Source organism: Salvelinus namaycush, chromosome 18, assembly GCF_016432855.1.
Source record: "Salvelinus namaycush isolate Seneca chromosome 18, SaNama_1.0, whole genome shotgun sequence".
NCBI lineage: Eukaryota > Metazoa > Chordata > Actinopteri > Salmoniformes > Salmonidae > Salvelinus > Salvelinus namaycush.
In genome coordinates, this window is record NC_052324.1 from 35,561,585 (window position 1) to 35,577,831 (window position 16,247).

Sequence of the window (16,247 nt, forward strand, 5' to 3'; positions counted from 1 at the left end):
GAGAAGCTATACTGTTACACTGGCAATACTAAAGTGCCTATAAGAACATCCAATAGTCAAAGGTTAATGAAATACAAATGGTATAGAGAGAAATAGTCCTATAATTCGTATAATAACTACAACCTAAAACTTCTTACCTGGGAATATTGAAGACTCATGTTAAAAGGAACAACCAGCTTTCATATGTTCTCATGTTCTGAGCAAGGAATTTAAACGTTAGCTTTCTTACATGGCACATATTGCACTTTTTCTTTCTTCTCCAACATTTTGTTTTTGCATTATTTATACCAAATTGAATATGTTTCATTATTTATTTGAGGCTAAATTGATTTTATTGATGTATTATATTAAGTTAAAAGAAGTGTTCATTCAGTATTGTTGTAATTGTCATTATTACAAATAAATAAATAAAAATCGGCCGATTAATCGGTATCGGCTTTTTTGGTACTCTAATAATCGGTATCGGTATCGGCGTCGAAAAATCATAATCGGTCGGCCTCTAATAGTGAAGCACCTGATTGAGTTGGGTGCGCAATGGCGCAGGTACTTTCCCGAAACGGATGACACAAACAACTGGATTTGATATCCCTTTCATGCCCTGCCTCCAGTCCACTTACAGATATCTGAAAAGAGAGCCTCATCGAAATTGCAACAAGTGGTTCTGTGAAAATTGTATTTAATCAGGAGACACTGACAGATTTCTGGATTGGGCTGCGTTCAGAGTATCCTGCCATGGCCAATTGTCACGACCTCCGCCGAAGTTGGTGCCTCTCCATGTTGGGCGGCGTTCGGCGGTCGTCGTCACCAGCTTTCTAACTGCCACCAATCTACGTTTCTTTTTCCATTTGTTTTGTCTTGATTGTACACACCTGGTTCCCATTATGTTATAATTTATTCCCCATTTAACCCTCTAGTTCCCACATGGTTTTGTGCGTGTTTGTTCAAGACTTCTGTGAGCAAGTGTGTTTTCCCTGCGTGGAGATGTTGTTTCTTTTCGAGTAAAGTACGTCTTCTACTCAGTTCTGTGTCCTGCGCCTGACTCCGTCCTAACCGCTGCACATTGACACCAATTGCGCTGTTAAGACACTGATGCTCTTTGGAACCACGTACCTATGTGAGAGTGGATTCTCGGCCCTCACTAGCATGAAAACTAAATACAGGCACAGACTGTGTGTGGAAAATGATTTAAGACTGAGACTCACTCCAATACAACCCAACATTGCAGAGTTATGTGCATCCTTTCAAGCACACTCTTCTCATTAACCTGTGGTGAGTAATTCACAATCTTTAATGAACAAATAAGGTTTTATATGTAAGATGGCTAAATAAAGAGCAAAATTATTGATTATTATTTGTGCCCTGGTCCTATAAGAGCTCTTTGTCACTTCCCACGAGCCGGGTTACGACAACAACTCATTCTTATGTTTAATAAATGTATCGTATATTGTGTGTGTGGCAGGCTTACAATGATGGCAAAAACAACATTTTGTGAGTGTGCTGACCCTGGTGCTGGAGGGGGTACGCAGCTGGAGGTTGAATGTTTGAAGAGGTACGGGACTATAAAAGTTTGTGAACCACTGTTCTAGATCAACAATACCTATATTCACTTTGCTGTAGATCAACAGCACATATATTCAGTTTGCTCTAGATCAACAGCACATATATTCAGTTTGATCTAGATCAACAACACATATATTCATTTTGATCTAGATCAACAGCACATATATTCAGTTTGATCTAGATCAACAGCACATATATTCAGTTTGATCTAGATCAACAGCACATATATTCAGTTTGATCTAGATCAACAGCACATATATTCAGTTTGATCTAGATCAACAGCACATATATTCAGTTTGCTCTAGATCAACAACACATATATTCAGTTTGCTCTAGATCAACAACACATATATTCAGTTTGCTCTAGATCAACAACACATATATTCAGTTTGCTCTAGATCAACAGCACATATATTCAGTTTGCTCTAGATCAACAACACATATATTCAGTTTGATCTAGATCAACCGCACATATATTCAGTTTGCTCTAGATCAACAACACATATATTCAGTTTGCTCTAGATCAACAGCACATATATTCAGTTTGCTCTAGATCAACAGCACATATATTCAGTTTGCTCTAGAGAAAACTGAATATGTGTGTTGTTGATCTAGAGAAAACTGAATATGTGTTGTTGCTTCTCTTTGAAGTAGAAATAAGTCTGGCCTGACTTGTTTTCCAGGAAGCAGAACAATGACACCAAGCTGTGTCCAACAAATTGGTTTGAGTCATACCGAGTCAATGGCAGAGACCTCCCTGTGCTGGGGAGGGTGGGAGCCAACAACCATCTCCCCATTCCCCTGTAGCACAGCCAGCTGAATTAGATGGCTTAATAGTCTACTTTCCCACTGATACGGGTTGTCCCAAATGGTACCCTATTCTCTAGATAGTGCAATACTTTTGATCAGAGCCCTATGCACCCTGGTCAAAAGCAGTGCACTATAAAGGGTATAGGCTGCCATTTGGGACGCTGACTCTGACAGAGCCCCGAGCTGTGCTGCAGTTGTAACTAATCAAAACGGTGGCCACTGACTTTAAGAGAGGACACGAAGCTAGCAGAGCATGCTCTCAATAGGAGATGTTGTTAGGGGTGAGGGAGTGAGCCATGGTTGGGTGGAACCGTTATCTGGTGATTTTGTTCTAAATTGAAATGTTTAAAGCAGCGATTTGAGTGAAGACTAGCTCGACAACATGACACCATGCTGTGAATCACAAGGATTATCTAAGCCAGGGATGGGTAACTTTGATGGGGGTGGGGGCCACAAAAAATCTGAACTCATCATGAGGGGCTGTAGTGTATGGATGTGTATGTGTATGTGTGCTTACCCACATTTATACACATCCACAGCTAATTTCCTGCAATTCTATACATTTTGCCATAGGGTGTTTTCAGTTTTTAATATGATATCTGGGTGAGAGTGACTATCAAAATCAATGGGCCCCCCCAGTCGGTAATTAGATAGTTGGCTCGACTAACTTACAAATCAAACACGTTTGCTGACATGGGCTAATTGAGTGACTGTCAGTGACTGACACAACTGCTGATGCACAACCACATTTCTAAATTGCACTTTGTGTATTCTACTATTCTACCTAGCAACAGTAAGTTAAGATCTCGACTGATCATGAACAAATTATAATAATAATATTTTGGGAAATTGATCCGTGGTGAGCCAGTTGCCTATCCCTGATCTAAGCAGTGTGTGTTCTAGTGGTACGTGTGTGTAGGGAGAATCAATTACAAATATAATCCTGATCAAAATAATCTTCCAGGATTCCTGGAGTAGAATAGAAACAATAAAACAATATATATATATATATATATATATATATATATATATATATATATATATATATATATATATATATTATCCTCACAACACAATGCTTTATTTAAGCTAGTCAAACCAAGCCATCAGCATGTTGTTGGGAAGGTGGCTAGGCTTTAGAGAGAGAAGCTTTGTGAATAAAAGGCACCGCAGCAGTGGGGGAGAGATGAGACCAAAGCCCGGCCTTGATGAAGGGCTGAACCTACAGTATACAGGGAGGTGAGGTAAAGGAGAGGATGCCATTTTTAGGGCAGCACCAAGAGTTATAAATGATCATCTGATGTTTTCCATTACTCTCTGGGAAAATGTATTTGTCAAAACCAAAACAAAATAAAAAAACACTGTGAAAATAAATACACACACAGACAACAAACTGTAGCTTTAATTCAAGATCACAAAAACACGCCCAAAGGCGAACAATGTGCTCTTTACTGTAGAATCCGTACAGTAGACGACAGGGGAAGAAGGTTAGTAGTATGGATTGTTGCAGTACTGTATGTAAGCTGTAAACAATGTACAGTTGAAGTCGGAAGTTTATATACACGTATGTTGAAGTAATTAAAACTCGTTTTAAACCACTCCACAAATGTATTGTTGACAAACTATAGTTTTGGCAAGTCAGTTAGGACATCTACATTGTGCATGACACAAGTAATTTTTCAAACAATTGTTTACAGACAGATTATTTAACTTATAACTCACTGTATCACAATTCCAGTGGGTCAGAAGTTTACAAACACTAAGTTGACTGTGCCTTTAATTAAACAGCTTGGAAAATTCCAGAAAATGATGTCATGGCTTTGGAAGCTTCTGATAGGCTAATTGGCATCATTTGTGTCAATCGGAGGCATACCTGTGGATGTATTTCAAGGCCTACCTTCAAACTCAGTGCCTCTTTGCTTGACATCATGAGAAAATCAAAAGTTGTAGACCTCCACAAGTCTGGTTCATCCTTGGGAGCAATTTCCAAATGCCTGAAGGTACCACGTTCATCTGTACAAACAATAATACGCAAGTATAAACACCATGGGACCACGCAGCCGTCATACCGCTCAGGAAGGAGACGCGTTCTGTCTCCTAGAGATGAACGTACTTTGGTGCAAAAAGTGCAAATCAATCCCAGAACAACAGCAAAGGACCTTGTGAAGATGCTGGAGGAAACAGGTACAAAAGTATCTATATCCACAGTAAAACGAGTCCTATATCGACATAACCTGAAAGGCCGCTCAGCAAGGAAGAAGCTACTGCTCCAAAACCGCCAGAAAAAAGCCAGACTACTTTTTGCATCTGCACACAGATCGTACTTTTGTCTGATGTCCTCTTGTCTGATGAAACAAAAATAGAACTGTTTGGCCATAATGACCATTGTTATGTTTGGAGGAAAAAGGGGGACGCTTGCAAGCCGAAGAACACCATCCCAACCGTGATGCACGGGGTGGCAGCATCATGTTGTGGGGGTGCTTTGCTGCAGGAGGGACTGGTGCCCTTCACAAAATAGATAGCATCATGAGGGAGGAAAATGATGTGGATAAATTGAAGCAACATCTCAAGACATCAGTCAGGAAGTTAAAGCTTGGTCACAAATGGGTCTTCCAAATGGACAATGACCCCAAGCATACTTCCAAAGTTGTGGCAAAATGGCTTAAGGACAACAAAGTCAAGGTATTAGAGTGGCCATCACAAAGCCCTGACCTCAATCCTATAGAAAATTTGCGGGCAGAACTGAAAAAGCATGTGCGACCAAGGAGGCCTACCATCCAGACTTAGTTACACCAGCTCTGTCAGGAGGAATTGGCTAACATTCACCCAACTTATTGTGGGAAGCTTGTGGAAGGCCACCCGAAAAGTTTGACCCAAGTTAAACAATTTAAAGACAATGCTGCCAAATACTATTTGAGTGTATGTAAACTTCTGAGCCACTGGGAATGTGATGAAAGAAATAAAAGCTGAAATAAATCATTTTCTCTTCAATTATTCTGACATTTCACATTCTTAAAATAAAGTGGTGATCCTAACTGACCTAATACAGGGCATTTTTACTCTGATTAAATGTCAGGAATTGTGAAGAACTGAGTTTAAATGCATTTGGTTAAGGTGTATGTAAACTTCCGACTTTAACTGTATGTACAGTATCTCATTGTTGCACTGATTAACTTATGTTTAAAAATTGTTCAGAATGATACAACATAAAACTGACATGAAACAGATTTGTAATAGTCTAAGAAATGTTTTCATTGCTCTAGTTAATTTATCCTTTGTCACGACTTCCGCCGAAGTTGGCTCCCCTGCCTGTTCGGGCGGTGCTCGGCGGTCGTCGTCACCGTCCTACTAGCTGCCACCGATCCCTTTTTCGTTTGTCTGTTTGTTTTGTCTTATTAGTTTCACCTGTGTTTCTGTTTTCGGTTAATGAGCTTCCCTATATTTAGTAGTTAGACCCGCCCTTGTTTTGTGCGGGATTGTCTTTATGTTACTTGTGTGTGTTTTAGGTAGAGGTGTATTATTTTTTACTATTTACTTGGCACCCTGTGTTGGGTTATTCAAGTTGTTCGCTGCGCCCTGTATGTTTGGGCTTATCATTTTTTGTGTGCTATAGTAAAGGAGCACTTTTCCCAAGTGGAACTCTCTGCGTGTGATTCCTTCACCCACTTAGTCCCGCGTGACATCCTTGCTGTTTTCCTTTCTATTTGTTATGCCTCCCCATCTTCCCCCTCTGAATGCCCTGTCTCTTCCCTCCCTCCCTCTCTTCCCTCCCTCCCTTCCCTCCTCTCTTTCATCCTCTCCACCCGCCTGTCTTCCCTCCATTCTTCTCACAACCACACCAGATCTTTTTTTATGAGACAAACGCACTGTTGCCCTCATATCTATTTCTTAATGTGCTAATATTGCCTTTTCCTCTAATAAAACAGCTAAACATGTATATTATCTTCTGCATGTTATCATCATAATGTTATCATCATAATGAGCCTAAATGTAGGATCTTAATTCGATCACAATGTAAAACTTGTAGTGTATTTGAGGTTTAAAAAAGCTTCAAAAGATTGTAATTTCCACTTTGAAATTTCAGACTTAATTTTCTCTTACGAAAAGTGCATCAACCCCTACGAAAATGTCCATTAATTATAATCCACATAGTAATTTATGTGTCCTGTTGCTGCAGGATTCTTTTCCTTCTGTAGAAAACTGGCTCAAATGAAGATTTTTTTTGTTTTTAATGGAAGTTGGGTTTGATGGCTTTGAGAATGAACGACACTGATCAGTAAAACTTCCCCATGTCCTACTGAACTCAAACATGTTTGAGAAGGTTTGAATCCTAAGCAACCTGCCTACACATAGTTTGAAGCACAATACCAACATAGCTACTGTAGTAGGTCAAAGCTGTGTGCTGGAAAAACTTGGTAGAGCATGGGTGGAATAGGCATTGTGGTACTCAGACCTTAAAACGTAGTATTAAAACCTCTCTGGGATATGTGGGACGCTACATACAACATCCAGTGAAAATGCAGAGCGCCAAATTCAAATAAATTACTATAAAAATGAAACTTTCATGAAATCACACATGCAATACACCAAATTAAAGCTACACTTGTTGTGAATCCAGCCAACGTGTCAGATTCTAAAAACAGCACCCCAGCAAACAAACACAGACCATCATATTTCAACCCCCCAGGCGCGACACAAAACGCAGAAATAAAGTAAATTCATGCCTTACCTTTGACGAGCTTCTTCTGTTGGCACTCCAATATGTCCCATAAACATCACAAATGGTCCTTTTGTTCGATTAATTCCGTCGATATATATCCAAAATGTCCATTTATTTGGCGCGTTTGATCTAGAAAAACACAGGTTCCAACTCGCGCAACATGACTACAAAAGTTACCTGTAAGCTTTGTCCAAACATTTCAAACTACTTCCTAATACAACTTTAGGTATTTTTTTACGTAAATAATCGATAAAATTTAAGACGGGATATACTGTGTTCAATACCGGAGGCAAAAAATGTGTAGCTAGCCTCTGTGTAACGCGTTCTAACAAAGATTAAACTTCCCTCTAGCCTCGTTCTGAACAGTGCTACTTCTTCATTTCTCAAAGGAAAAACCTCAACCAATTTCTAAAGACTGTTGACATCCAGTGGAAGCGATAGGAACTGCAAGAAAGTCGATTAGAAATCTGGATTCCCAATGAAATCTCATTGAAAAGAGAGTGACCTCAAAAAAAGAAATTCTGAATGGTTTGTCCTCGGGGTTTCGCGTGCCAAATAAGTTCTGTTATACTCACAGACATGATTCAAACAGTTTTAGAAACTTCAGAGTGTTCTCCATCCCAATCTACTAATAATATGCATATCTTAGCTTCTGGGCCTGAGTATCAGGCAGTTTAATTTGGGCAGGCTTTTCATCCAAAATTCCGAATGCTGCCCCCTATCCTAGAGAAGTTAACCACCACAGGTGGTCCCCCGCGGGACGGTTGAGCTAATGTAGGCTAATATGATAAGCATGAGGTTGTAAGTAACAAGAACATTTACCAGGACAAAGACATATCGGATATTGGCAGAAGGCGAGAGGCACAGGCGAGAATGGACCATTTTAATTGGACCGTTTTAATTGGACCGTATTAAATGGACCATTTTAATTGGACCGTTTTATTTGGACCGTTTTAATTGGACTGTTTTTAATGGACCGTTTTAACACAGATGGATATGTGGATGAGTCTGTCTGTCTGTCTGTCTGTCTGTCTGTCTGTCTGTCTGTCTGTCTGTCTGTCTGTCTGTCTGTCTGTCTGTCTGTCTGTCTGTCTGTCTGTCTGTCTGTCTGTCTGTCTGTCTGTCTGTCTGTCTGTCTGTCTGTCTGTCTGTCTGTCTGTCTGTCTGTCTGTCTGTTACTCTGTGTGTGTCTTTATGTGTGCAAGCGCGCGTCTATGTGTGTGTTTATATCAGTGGTGGTGCGCACCGTTTAAGATGATTGAGGTCGATTTTTTTATTTAATATTTTTTCACGAGCATGGCCTTATTTCTATTATAGCATATTGGATGACTGTCATTCATATTCCATTCACCCAGTTCAATGTAACTCTTGCCTGTATCTAGCTGATCTAGGGTGTAATCATTAGTCCAACAGTTGCAAATGAGAGTTTCTATTGGACAAATTCAGGTATGTTTATCCCTGTTTTGTTCCATTTACTTCCGTTTCAGAAACATTTTTCAACAGAAATGGCAGAATGAATACACCCCGATCACACGTAAACACAGTTCACTTTCATAGCAGCCAAGTTGTATTTCTTCTTGCATCTATGCGCTCTCCTCCTCACCTTTTCCCTTTGCTTGTGGACTTCAATGCACAATACATCAGCTGTATGTGACCACCCAAAAAAAACATTACGAGCCAAACCATGTCATAACCGCTACACACAGCCTACATCGTAGTCACCATATTAGCTAAAGTAATGTCATAGTCAACATAGCTAATAGAACCAATGAATTAGTAAACCCGCTACAATCATGCAGTAACTTTACAGTGTACAGTCAGTAAGCAGTTCAGCAAGCAGTTTAGCAAGTTCACCGGTGGGACCCAGGGCAATACATTTGTAAAACCAAAAGCTTACCTTGACTTGAAAGAGTTCCAGTGTTGTGTTGGATAGTCATAGCCAGCTAGCTAACATAGCATCTCTCTGTTTGAGCCGGGTGTTTGAGTAGGCTAAACTACCTAGCCAGCTGCATTTGCTAACTAAGTAAGTGAAAAGTGAAATAAATGACGAAATATCTCTCTCACTCTCTCTTTCTTGCTTCTCCTTCATTTTGGAAGAAATTAATTTGTTCAAAACTGTTAAACTATTGTCATTGTCTCTCTTTGAGTCAAATACTCACCACATGATATTCACTGCAGTGGTAGCTAGCTGTAGCTTATGCTTTCAGAACTAGATTAATTCTCTGATCCTTTCATTGGGTGGACAACATGTCAGTTCACGCTGCAAGAGCTCTGATTGGTTGGAGGACGTCTTCTGGAAGTTGCTGTGTAAGTCTATGGATGGGGTGAGAACCAAAGTCAATGTACCCAGAGGGGGACAGAAGCTAGCTGTTCTCCGGCTACACCATGAAGCTACCCTACAGAGTGCTGTTGAAGTTACTGTAGACCTTCATTGCAAAACAGTATGTATGACTAAATAATTTGGTGACGTGAATATATTTAGTATAGTTTTATCTAAAAAGGGTCACTTTTCAAAAGTGTTACTATTTTTATTTGTAGGAAATTCACTGAGGAGGATAGTCCTCCCCTTCCTCCTCTGAGGAGCGTCCACTGGTGTATATATGTATGCTTGAGTGCGGGTGTGTATGAATATGTGAGTGAGGGCGTGTGTGTGTGTATATGTGAAAGTGTGTGTGAGGCAAGGAGCAGTAGGACAGTTTTAATACTGCACCACATGCCCTTTGGGAAGCCCAGACTGTTTACAGTGCAGATATTAATACTGCAACACATGCTCTCTGGGAAGCCGGGACTGTTACCATGGCCATATTAAAACTGCACCACATGTCCTCTGGGAAGCCCAGAACGATAACCCTGCAGATATCAATACATTACCACATGCCCTCTGGGAATTCCGGAACGTTAACCCTGCAGATATTATTTCTGCACCACATGCCCACTGTGTAGCCCAGAATGTTTACAGTGCAGATATTAATACTGCACCACATGTCCTCTGGGAAGCCCGGAACAATAACCCTGCAGATATTAATACTGCACCACATGCCCTTTGGGAAGCCCTGACTGTTAACCCTGCAGATATTAATAATGCACCACATGTCCTCTGGGAAGCCCGGGAACGATAACCCTGCAGATATTAATACTGCATCACATGCCCGCTGTGAACCCGTAACGTTAACCGTGCAGATATTAATACAGTATCACATGCCCTCTGGGAAGCCCAGAACATTAAACATGTATATATTTATAGCGCACCACATGCCCTCTGGGAAGCCCAGAACGTTAAACATGTATATATTTATACCGCACAACATGCCCTCTGGGTAGCCCGGAACGTTAAACATGTATATATTTATACCGCACCACATGCCCTCTGGGAAGCCCAGAACATTAAACATGTATATATTTATAGCGCGCCACATGCCCTCTGGGAAGCCCAGAACATTAAACATGTATATGTTTATAGCGCACCACATGCCCTCTGGGAAGCCCAGAACGTTAAACATGTATATATTTATACCGCACAACATGCCCTCTGGGTAGCCCGGAACGTTAAACATACATCTATTAATACTGTTCCACATGACCTTTGGGAAGCCCAGACTGTTAACCGTGCATATTTTAATACTGCACCACATGCCCTCAGTGAAGCCCGGACCGTTAACCAAGCAGATATTAATACTGTACCACATGCCCTCTGGGAAGCCCGGAATGTTAACACTGCAGATATTAATACTGCACCACATGCCCTCTGGGAAGCCCGTAACGTTAACCCTGTAGATATGATTTCTGCACCACATGCCCGCTGTGAAGCCCAGAATGTTTACAGTGCAGATATTAATACTGCACCACAAGCCCTCTGGGAAGCCGGGACTGTTAACCATGCCCATATTAATACTGCACCACATGCCTTCTGGGAAACCTGGACTGTTAACCATGCAGATATTAATACTGCACCACATGTCCTCTGGGAAGCCCGGAACAATAACCCTGCAGATATTAATACTGCACCACATGCCCTCTGGGAAGCCTGGACTGGTAACCGTGCAGATATTAATACTGCACCACATGCCCTTTGGGAAGCCCAGACTGTTTACCGTGCAGATATTAATACTGCATCACATGCCCACTGTGAAGCCCGTAACGTTAACCGTGCAGATATTAATACAGTACCACATGCCCTTTGGGAAGCCCTGACTGTTAACCCTGCAGATATTAATAATGCACCACATGTCCTCTGGGAAGCCCGGGAACGATAACCCTGCAGATATTAATACTGCATCACATGCCCGCTGTGAACCCGTAACGTTAACCGTGCAGATATTAATACAGTATCACATGCCCTCTGGGAAGCCCAGAACATTAAACATGTATATATTTATAGCGCACCACATGCCCTCTGGGAAGCCCAGAACGTTAAACATGTATATATTTATACCGCACAACATGCCCTCTGGGTAGCCCGGAACGTTAAACATGTATATATTTATACCGCACCACATGCCCTCTGGGAAGCCCAGAACATTAAACATGTATATATTTATAGCGCGCCACATGCCCTCTGGGAAGCCCAGAACATTAAACATGTATATGTTTATAGCGCACCACATGCCCTCTGGGAAGCCCAGAACGTTAAACATGTATATATTTATACCGCACAACATGCCCTCTGGGTAGCCCGGAACGTTAAACATACATCTATTAATACTGTTCCACATGACCTTTGGGAAGCCCAGACTGTTAACCGTGCATATTTTAATACTGCACCACATGCCCTCAGTGAAGCCCGGACCGTTAACCAAGCAGATATTAATACTGTACCACATGCCCTCTGGGAAGCCCGGAATGTTAACACTGCAGATATTAATACTGCACCACATGCCCTCTGGGAAGCCCGTAACGTTAACCCTGTAGATATGATTTCTGCACCACATGCCCGCTGTGAAGCCCGGAATGTTTACTGTGCAGATATTAATTCTGCACCACATGCCCTCTGGGAAGCCGGGACAGTTAACCATGCCCATTATTTATTCTGCACCACATGCCTTCTGGGATATCTGGACTGTTAACCATGCAGATATTAATACTGCACCACATGCCCTCTGAGAAGCCCAGAACGTTAAACGTGCATATATTAACTTCTTATGGCTGCAAGGGGCAGTATTGAGTAGCCAGTTAAATCGTGCCCATTTCAAACGGCCTCGTACTCAATTCTTGCTCGTACAATATGCATATTATTATTACTATTGGATAGAAAACACTCTCTAGTTTCTAAAACCGTTTTAATTATTTCTCTGAGTGAAACAGAACTCATTCTGCAGCACATTTCCTGACCAGGAAGTGGAATGTCAGAAATCGATGCTCTGTTCAACTTCCTGCCTATACATGGGCATGATACGTAAGAGTCTACGTACACTTCATACACCTTCCCCTGGTTGTCAAGAGGCGGTGAGAGAAGAAATTTCGTGTTTATCTTGGTCTGAGGTGGAATTAAAGCTCTTTGTATGACGTGACCGTCCATTTCCTGTTTCTGGAGCGCGCGAAAGGGGACATGGATTTGCCTTCTGTTTAGCTGTCGTTATGGACGACTAACATCTCCGGTTTAGATTTTATTTGATACATGTGACCATATCATCGTAAAGTATGTTTTTTCAATATAGTTTAATCAGATTATTGAAATTTTTTCGGGAGTTTTGCCGTGTTCCGTTCTCTGACTTTGTTGACGTTGGAGAGATCCGTGCCACTTGGCAAGTGCCCATGCTAAATCAAGAGGGAAATTTGCCGTTCCAGATCCAAACAACGACTGTTCTGGACAAAGGACACCTTGTCCAACATTCTGATGGAAGATCACCAAAAGTAAGAAACATTTTATGATGCTATTTCTAATATCTGTCGTGCATGTGAACTGGTCGTCGGCGCCCAAGTGTTTCTGGCTATTGTGGCTACGCTAATATAACGCTATATTGTGTTTTCGCTGTAAAACACTTGATAAATCGGAAATATTGTCTGGAATCACAAGATGCCTGTCTTTCAATTGCTGTACACTATGTATTTTTCAGAAATGTTTTATGATGAGTATTTAGTTATTTGGCGTTGGTGTCTGTAATTTTTCTGTCTGCTTTCGGTGCAATTTCTGACTGTAGCTGCAATGTAAACTATGATTTATACCTGAAATATGCACATTTTTCTAACAAAACATATGCTATACAATAAATATGTTATCAGACTGTCATCTGATGAAGTTGTTTCTTGGTTAGTGGCTATTTATATCTTTATTTGGTCGAATTTGTGATAGCTACTGATGGAGTAAAAAACTGATGGAGTAAGAAAAGTGGTGTCTTTTGCTAACGTGGTTAGCTAATAGATTTACATATTGTGTCTTCCCTGTAAAACATTTTAAAAATCGGACATGTTGGCTTGATTCACAAGATGTGTACCTTTCATATGCTGTATTGGACTTGTTAATGTGTGAAAGTTAAATATTAAAAAAAAATATCTTTTGAATTTCGCGCCCTGCACTTGAGCTGGATGTTGTCATAAGTGTACCGGTGTCGGGCTGCACCCCAAACAGGTTAATACTGCACAACATGCCCTTTGGGAAACCCTGACTGTTAACCCTGCATATATTAATAATGCACCACATGTCCTCTGGGAAGCCCGGGAACGATAACCCTGCAGATATTAATACTGCACCACATCCTCTCTGGGAAGCCCAGAACGTTAAACATGTATATATTTATACCGCACCACATGCCCTCTGGGAAGCCCGGAACGTTAAACATACATCTATTAATACTGTTCCACATGACCTTTGGGAAGCCCAGACTGTTAACCGTGCATATATTAATACTGCACCACATGCCCTCTGTGAAGCCCGGATTGTTAACTGTGCAAATATTAATACTGCACCCCATGCCCTCTGGGTAGCCTGGACCGTTAACCCTGGATACAGATTTTACAGCTGGTGAAATTAAGTACATCCATTTCCCATACAGCCCCCAGGATGATGTGAGTCTGTAGGACCAGGATATGAGGCTCTGAGGCTCTTTCAAATTGAGGATACGAGGCTCTGAGTCTCTGTTCTACTGAGTTTTGTGTCTCCCCCTGTCTCCCTGTCATAACAGAGTCCCTGTCTCCCTGTCATAACAGAGTCCCTGTCTCCCTGTCATAACAGAGTCCCTGTCTCCCTGTCATAGCAGAGTCTCTGTCTCCCTGTCATAACAGAGTCTCTGTCTCCCTGTCATAACAGAGTATCTGTCTCCCTGTCATAACAGAGTCTCTGTCTTCCTGTCATAACAGAGTCCCTGTCTCCCTGAAATAAGTATCTGTCTTCCTGTCATAACAGAGTCTCTGTCTTCCTGTCATAAAATAGTCTCTGTCTTCCTGTCATAGCAGAGTCTCTGTCTTCCTGTCATAACAGAGTCTGTCTTCCTGTCATGACAGAGTCTCTGTCTTCCTGTCATAACAGAGTCCCTGTCTCCTTGTCATAACATAGTTTCTGTCTTCCTGTCATAAAATAGTCTCTGTCTTCCTGTCATAGCAGAGTCCCTGTCTCTCTGTCATAACAAAGTCTCTGTCTTCCTGTAATAACATAGTCTCTGTCTTCCTGTCATAACAGAGTCTCTGTCTTCTTGCCATAAAAGAGTCTCTGTCTTCCTGTCATAACAGAGTCTCTGTCTTCCTGTCATAACAGAGTCTCTGTCTTCCTGTAATAACAGAGTCTCTGTCTTCCTGTCATAACAGAGTCTCTGATTAGAAGAAGTGATTAATACTTCAGCTTTTCCTTTCTTAAACTGTACCTGTGTTATGTGTTGTGTGTGTTCTGTGTTGTGTGTTCTGTGTGTTCTGTGTTCTTTGTGTTTGTGTTTGTGTGTACATTCATGCGTGCCTGCCTGAATGTGTGCGTGACTGTGTGTGTATGACTGCGTGTGTGTTTGTGTGTGCGCATGTGTGCATGTGTTTATGTGTGTGTGTGTGTGTGTGTGAAACTGAATGTGTGTGCTACTTTGGCTGATTGAAGGGTTTTAATAATCGGCTTACAGCAGCTACCATACAAACTCAGCAGTTTTTCTTGTCTCTATCTGCAGGGCAAAAAACATGATTATTTACAGAACTAGCATGCAGCTCTCTGTTGATAGGGGGAATAAATGATATGTATTGTTGTATTGTGGATTATGATTTTGACACCCTGGAGCAATCAGGGAAACAACTGTCCCAGTGTAGATGGTAAACCCATTACAGCAATTGGGAGATGGATGTTGAGGAAAGAGGCATTGGGTCTACCTGGGGAGACGGATGGGGAGGAAAGAGGCATTGGGTCTACCTGGGGAGACAGATGGGGAGGAAAGAGGCATTGGGTCTAAGTGGGGAGACAGATGGGGAGGAAACCTCCTGCGCCACCTCCCGGGTGGCGCAGTGGTCTAGGGCACTGCATTGCAGTGCTAGCTGCGCCACCAGAGTCTCTGGGTTCGCTCCCAGGCTGGGCTGGGTTCGCGCCCAGGCTCTGTCGCAGCCGGCCGCAACCGGGAGGTCCGTGGGGCGATGCACAATTGGCATAGCGTCGTCCGGGTTAGGGAGGGTTTGGCCGGTAGGGATATCCTTGTCTCAGTATGTAAAATGTAAAATGTAATAAAATGTATGCACTCTACTGTAAGTCGCTCTGGATAAGAGCGTCTGCTAAATGACTAAAATGTCAAATGTAAAAAATGAAAGAGGCATTGGGTCTACCTGGGGAGACGGATGGGGAGGAAAGAGGCATTGGGTCTACCTGGGGAGACAGATGGGGAGGAAAGAGGCATTGGGTCTACCTGGGGAGACAGATGGGGAGGAAAGAGGCATTGGGTCTACCTGGGGAGACAGATGGGGAGGAAAGAGGCATTGGGTCTACCTGGGGAGACGGATGGGGAGGAAAGAGGTATTGGTTCTACCTGGGGAGACAGATGGGGAGGAAAGAGGCATTGGGTCTACCTGGGGAGACAGATGGGGAGGAAAGAGGCATTGGGTCTACCTGGGGAGACGGATGGGGAGGAAAGAGGTATTGGTTCTACCTGGGGAGACAGATGGGGAGGAAAGAGGCATTGGGTCTACCTGGAGAGACAGATGGGGAGGAAAGAGGCATTGGGTCTAACTGGGGAGACAGATGGGGAGGAAAGAGGCATTGGGT